Below are 7103 nucleotides of genomic sequence, written 5' to 3' on the forward strand. Positions count from 1 at the left end.
AGTTGGTTTGGACATCTGTGGCTAACCAGAACTGAGGTCACATGCACCACTATCAGTTTCTATCTGGTTTCTATTGGCCGTTCATCCATTGACGACAGAATAGCAGATTTTAATTTGATTGTGTTAATAGTTTTTGCGTAGTTGCCAGATTAATGCTGCTGCTGGAGTGGTCATGTGATTAAAACATGGACAACACGGATATTGTTGAAGAAAAATTGAACTTTGGAAATAAAGCTGCACCTCTTGAATGTTGAGAGTTATTTGATAAAGGTAAGTGTCAAGGAAACTGCAGAATCTGCTCTCAGAAACAGTACTATATAGAAACACAATGTTTAACCTGCAGAATCTGCTCTTTCAGATACAGTATTATATAGAAATCACAATGTTTTACCTGCAGAATCTGCTCTTTCAGATACAGTATTATATAGAAACACAATGTTTAACCTGCAGAATCTGCTCTTTCAGATACAGTATTATATAGAAACACAATGTTTTACCTGCAGAATCTGCTCTTTCAGATACAGTACTATATAGAAATCACAATGTGTTACCTGCATGTGACTCTGAAGGAGGATTTGATAAAGAGATGCTCCTTTCACTGCATCTGTCAATTACAAGATGCTCACATCTCTTCATGTTCAATATGACAACTGATAGGCCTAATATTGTCACTCATCAGATTATTGTAAACGTAACCTTGTCTACAGGCTAACTATTTTCATGTGTGAAATTAGTTTTGGTATAGTTTAGGAGTAGTGTCGATGGGCCAGCTGATCAGGATAACTCTTATCATGTGTGAAATTAGTTTTGGTACAGTTTAGGAGTAGTGTCGATGGGCCAGCTGATCAGGATAACTCTTATCATGTGTGAAATTAGTTTTGGTACAGTTTAGGAGTAGTGTCGATGGGCCAGCTGATCAGGATAACTCTTATCATGTGTGAAATTAGTTTTGGTACAGTTTAGGAGTAGTGTCGATGGGCCAGCTGATCAGGATAACTCTTATCATGTGTGAAATTAGTTTTGGTACAGTTTAGGAGTAGTGTCGATGGGCCAGCTGATCAGGATAACTCTTATCATGTGTGAAATTAGTTTTGGTACAGTTTAGGAGTAGTGTCGATGGGCCAGCTGATCAGGATAACTCTTATCATGTGTGAAATTAGTTTTGGTATAGTTTAGGAGTAGTGTCGATGGGCCAGCTGATCAGGATAACTCTTATCATGTGTGAAATTAGTTTTGGTACAGTTTAGGAGTAGTGTCGATGGGCCAGCTGATCAGGATAACTCTTATCATGTGTGAAATTAGTTGTGGTATAGTTTAGGAGTAGTGTCGATGGGCAAGCTGATCAGGATAACTCTTATCATGTGTGAAATTAGTTTTGGTATAGTTTAGGAGTAGTGTCGATGGGCCAGCTGATCAGGATAACTCTTATCATGTGTGAAATTAGTTGTGGTATAGTTTAGGAGTAGTGTCGATGGGCAAGCTGATCAGGATAACTCTTATCATGTGTGAAATTAGTTTTGGTACAGTTTAGGAGTAGTGTCGATGGGCCAGCTGATCAGGATAACTCTTATCATGTGTGAAATTAGTTTTGGTGTAGTTTAGGAGTAGTGTCGATGGGCCAGCTGATCAGGATAACTCTTATCATGTGTGAAATTAGTTTTGGTATAGTTTAGGAGTAGTGTCGATGGGCCGGCTGTGAAGGTTGACTGCTATTGTTTGTTTCCCGCTCATTAACTTGGACAGAGTCCAGGACATGTTTTACATTACTCTAAAGGCCTACTGTAACTCATAGCATGTGTTCATTTCCTTACAATACATGTGATTAGTGTTCGAGTTACAGTCAATAAAACAGACCCACAACAGTTTATTTGTGGAAAGTAAAACATAAAAGAGAATATTATTAACCCACAAGGGGGTGTGGTCAAATGATTTGCTGCTGATAAATAGGCATAACACAAACTCATCATTACACTATTGTCTTTCTACATTAAATCAACCCCTTCATCCTTCTTATCATTCAGTTAGGCCTCATTTGGGGGCGGCAGGTAGCCTAGTGGTTAGAGTGGAGGGGCGGCAGGTAGCCTAGTGGTTAGAGTGGAGGGGTGGCAGGTAGCCTAGTGGTTAGAGTGGAGGGGCGGCAGGTAGCCTAGTGGTTAGAGTGGAGGGGCGGCAGGTAGCCTAGTGGTTAGAGTGGAGGGGCGGCAGGTAGCCTAGTGGTTAGAGTGGAGGGGTGGCAGGTAGCCTAGTGGTTAGAGTGGAGGGTCAGCAGGTAGCCTAGTGGTTAGAGTGTAGAGGCGGCAGGTAGCCTAGTGGTTAGAGTGTAGGGGCGGCAGGTAGCCTAGTGGTTAGAGTGGAGGGACGGCAGGTAGCCTAGTGGTTAGAGTGGAGGGACGGCAGGTAGCCTAGTGGTTAGAGTGGAGGGGCGGCAGGTAGCCTAGTGGTTAGAGTGTAGAGGCGGCAGGTAGTCTAGTGGTTAGAGTGGAGGGACGGCAGGTAGCCTAGTGGTTAGAGTGTAGAGGCGGCAGGTAGCCTAGTGGTTAGAGTGTAGGGGCGGCAGGTAGCCTAGTGGTTAGAGTGGAGGGACGGCAGGTAGCCTAGTGGTTAGAGTGGAGGGACGGCAGGTAGCCTAGTGGTTAGAGTGGAGGGGCGGCAGGTAGCCTAGTGGTTAGAGTGTAGAGGCGGCAGGTAGTCTAGTGGTTAGAGTGGAGGGGCGGCAGGTAGCCTAGTGGTTAGAGTGTAGAGGCGGCAGGTAGTCTAGTGGTTAGAGTGGAGGGGCGGCAGGTAGCCTAGTGGTTAGAGTGTAGAGGCGGCAGGTAGCCTAGTGGTTAGATTGGAGGGACGGCAGGTAGCCTAGTGGTTAGAGTGGAGGGACGGCAGGTAGCCTAGTGGTTAGAGTGTAGAGGCGGCAGGTAGTCTAGTGGTTAGAGTGTAGAGGCGGCAGGTAGCCTAGTGGTTAGAGTGTAGAGGCGGCAGGTAGCCTAGTGGTTAGAGTGTAGAGGCGGCAGATAGTCTAGTGGTTAGAGTGTAGAGGCGGCAGGTAGCCTAGTGGTTAGAGTGTAGAGGCGGCAGGTAGTCTAGTGGTTAGAGTGTAGAGGTGGCAGGTAGTCTAGTGGTTAGAGTGTAGAGGCGGCAGGTAGCCTAGTGGTTAGAGTGGAGGGGCGGCAGGTAGCCTAGTGGTTAGAGTGTAGAGGCGGCAGGCAGCCTAGTGGTTAAAGTGTTGAGCCAGTACTTGAAAGGTTGCTGGATCGAATCCCTGAGCTGAGAAGGTAAAAATCTGTCGTTCTGCCCCTGAACAAGGCAGTTAACCCACTGTTCCTAGGCCGTCATTGAAAATAAGAATTTGTTCAAAAACTGATGTGCCTAGTTAAATAAAGGTAAAAACGTATATTATCATATAAGGTGCACAATTACGGCCCATTTATTCAGTGAGGAAAGGGAGACTCATTAGTGGCTGGCTGGGTACCAAGGTCCAACAGCACATTGTCTTGGTGGGCAGGTAGTAGGTGGGAAATAACTGGTCAAAAGGCTCTTTTCTCTTCTTGATTTCAAAATTCACACAAATGAGCAGTGTAAAATACAAACATTTAGGAAAAGTCAGGGAGCAGGTCTGATTCTAGTGTTAAAAGTCAGGGAGCAGGACTGATTCTAGTGTTAAAAGTCAGGGAGCAGGTCTGATTCTAGTGTTAAAAGTCAGGGAGCAGGACTGATTCTAGTGTTAAAAGTCAGGGAGCAGGACTGATTCTAGTGTTAAAAGTCAGGGAGCAGGACTGATTCTAGTGTTAAAAGTCAGGGAGCAGGTCTGATTCTAGTGTTAAAAGTCAGCGAGCAGGACTGATTCTAGTGTTAAAAGTCAGGGAGCAGGACTGATTCTAGTGTTAAAAGGCAGGGAGCAGGTCTGATTCTAGTGTTAAAAGTCAGGGAGCAGGACTGATTCTAGTGTTAAAAGTCAGAGAGCAGGTCTGATTCTAGTGTTAAAAGTCAGGGAGCGGGACTGATTCTAGTGTTAAAAGTCAGGGAGCAGGACTGATTCTAGTGTTAAAAGTCAGGGAGCAGGACTGATTCTAGTGTTACAAGGCAGGGAGCAGGACTGATTCTAGTGTTAAAAGTCAGGGAGCAGGACTGATTCTAGTGTTAAAAGTCAGGGAGCAGGACTGATTCTAGTGTTAAAAGTCAGGGAGCAGGTCTGATTCTAGTGTTAAAAGTCAGGGAGCAGGACTGATTCTAGTGTTAAAAGTCAGGGAGCAGGACTGATTCTAGTGTTAAAAGTCAGGGAGCAGGATTGATTCTAGTGTTAACAGTCAGGGAGCAGGTCTGATTCTAGTGTTAAAAGTCAGGGAGCAGGTCTGATTCTAGTGTTAAAAGTCAGGGAGCAGGACTGATTCTAGTGTTAAAAGTCAGGGAGCAGGTCTGATTCTAGTGTTAAAAGTCAGGGAGCAGGACTGATTCTAGTGTTAAAAGTCAGGGAGCAGGACTGATTCTAGTGTTAAAAGTCAGGGAGCAGGACTGATTCTAGTGTTAAAAGTCAGGGAGCAGGACTGATTCTAGTGTTAAAAGTCAGGGAGCAGGTCTGATTCTAGTGTTAAAAGTCAGGGAGCAGGTCTGATTCTAGTGTTAAAAGTCAGGGAGCAGGTCTGATTCTAGTGTTAAAAGTCAGGGAGCAGGACTGATTCTAGTGTTAAAAGTCAGGGAGCAGGACTGATTCTAGTGTTAAAAGTCAGAGAGCAGGTCTGATTCTAGTGTTAAAAGTCAAGGAGCAGGACTGATTCTAGTGTTAAAAGGCAGGGAGCAGGACTGATTCTAGTGTTAAAAGGCAGGGAGCAGGACTGATTCTAGTGTTAAAAGGCAGGGAGCAGGTCTGATTCTAGTGTTAAAAGTCAGGGAGCAGGACTGATTCTAGTGTTAAAAGTCAGGGAGCAGGTCTGATTCTAGTGTTAAAAGTCAGGGAGCAGGACTGATTCTAGTGTTAAAAGTCAGGGAGCAGGACTGATTCTAGTGTTAAAAGTCAGGGAGCAGGTCTGATTCTAGTGTTAAAAGTCAGGGAGCAGGTCTGATTCTAGTGTTAAAAGTCAGGGATCAGGTCTGATTCTAGTGTTAAAAGTCAGGGATCAGGTCTGATTCTAGTGTTAAAAGTCAGGGAGCAGGTCTGATTCTAGTGTTAAAAGTCAGGGAGCAGGACTGATTCTAGTGTTAAAAGGCAGGGAGCAGGTCTGATTCTAGTGTTAAAAGTCAGGGAGCAGGTCTGATTCTAGTGTTAAAAGTCAGGGAGCAGGACTGATTCTAGTGTTAAAAGTCAGGGAGCAGGACTGATTCTAGTGTTAAAAGGCAGGGAGCAGGTCTGATTCTAGTGTTAAAAGTCAGGGAGCAGGACTGATTCTAGTGTTAAAAGTCAGGGAGCAGGTCTGATTCTAGTGTTAAAAGGCAAGTCCTGCACTTTTCAACCTCATATTTCATCCTCTCCAGCACCAAAACAGTATCTATATTTCTGAAAACAGCACTTTTCACATTTCTATGATCTGTAGTTAAAAAAAAATGAGAAAAAAACTCTTTAAAAACGGTGATTTTCAAAACCTGCCATGAGTTTCTAGCCCAGTAGAGGGCATTTTATTGCTCCCCACACCACTGACAATCTAATTGTGTTTGAAAAATCACTGCTTTTAAAATGATTCAACTTTTGATGATGTCATCAGGTAGAACTTTTTAACTTCATATTTTTTCTACAAAACTTAGAAATGCACCATTTTCACATCTGATTTTATTTTATTTTTACGGCTGCATTATACCTTTTAAAAGTATTTTGTTTAAATATAATTTGCCTCCACAACAACATGAATACCTGCATACTTTCACATACAAACCAGAGGAGGCTGGTGGAGGAGCAATATGAGGACAGGCTCAGTGTAAAGACTGGAATGGAATAAATGGAATTCATTTATTTATTCCATTTCAGCCATAAAAATGAACCCGTCCTCCTATAACACTTCCCACCATTCTTTCCTCTGAAATGTCTCTGTTCTGTTAAAAGAGAAGTTGAGAATACCACATATTGTTTCTGTTGTATCTAAATGTATCTACATTAAACCACATGTTTTGTTCTTAAGACTGATGGGGAAGAGTGGGGTGTAAAGGATTTTGCAACACTACTGTAGTTAGCCCAACCTTGTGACTAAGTTAACATCCTGTTTGCAATACTTGGGGGGATTTCAATGTTATCTTTCAGCCTTCCCGAAACCAAAGACAAACCCTGTACAGGATCTGAACTGTATAACCTTTTGCATGAGAACTTTCCTGCAATGTAGGGAATTTAAAACTTGTAGTGTATTTGAGATTAATATAAAAAGGATTTTGAAGTTTGTAATATAGACTACTTCCTCTGCAAGAGCGTCAGAAAATATGTGATTTCCTCACATGAAATTATAAATAAGTTTGTAGCCCACGCAGTTAAAAAATGGCTGTAGAAACTGTGGCACATATTTCTCAGTACAATTAGAAGTCGGATAAATGTGTTGATTTGAAGGAAAGACAGACAGACTCTGGTAAGTCTAGGCTAATTATTATGAAGTTAAGTCGTCAAACATTCAATAGAGAGAGCAGGCTTGAGATATGATCCTTTATATTGATGATGACCTGATGGTCTCTGTAGGTAATGTTTTTAAATATCCTTTATATTGATGATGACCTGATGGTCTCTGTAGGAAATGTTTAGATAATATCCTTTATATTGATGAATGACCTGATGGTCTCTGTAGGAAATGTTTAGATAATATCCTTTATATTGATGATGACCTGATGGTCTCTGTAGGAAATGTTTAGATAATATCCTTTATATTGATGATGACCTGATGGTCTCTGTAGGAAATGTTTAGATAATATCCTTTATATTGATGATGACCTGATGGTCTCTGTAGGAAATGTTTAGATAATATCCTTTATATTGATGATGACCTGATGGTCTCTGTAGGTAATGTTTTTAAATATCCTTTATATTGATGATGACCTGATGGTCTCTGTAGGAAATGTTTAGATAATATCCTTTATATTGATGATGACCTGATGGTCTCTGAAGGAAATGTTTAGATAATATCCTTTATATTGATGATGACCTG

Source organism: Salmo salar, unplaced genomic scaffold, assembly GCF_965601325.2.
Source record: "Salmo salar unplaced genomic scaffold, fSalSal1 ptg000360l, whole genome shotgun sequence".
NCBI lineage: Eukaryota > Metazoa > Chordata > Actinopteri > Salmoniformes > Salmonidae > Salmo > Salmo salar.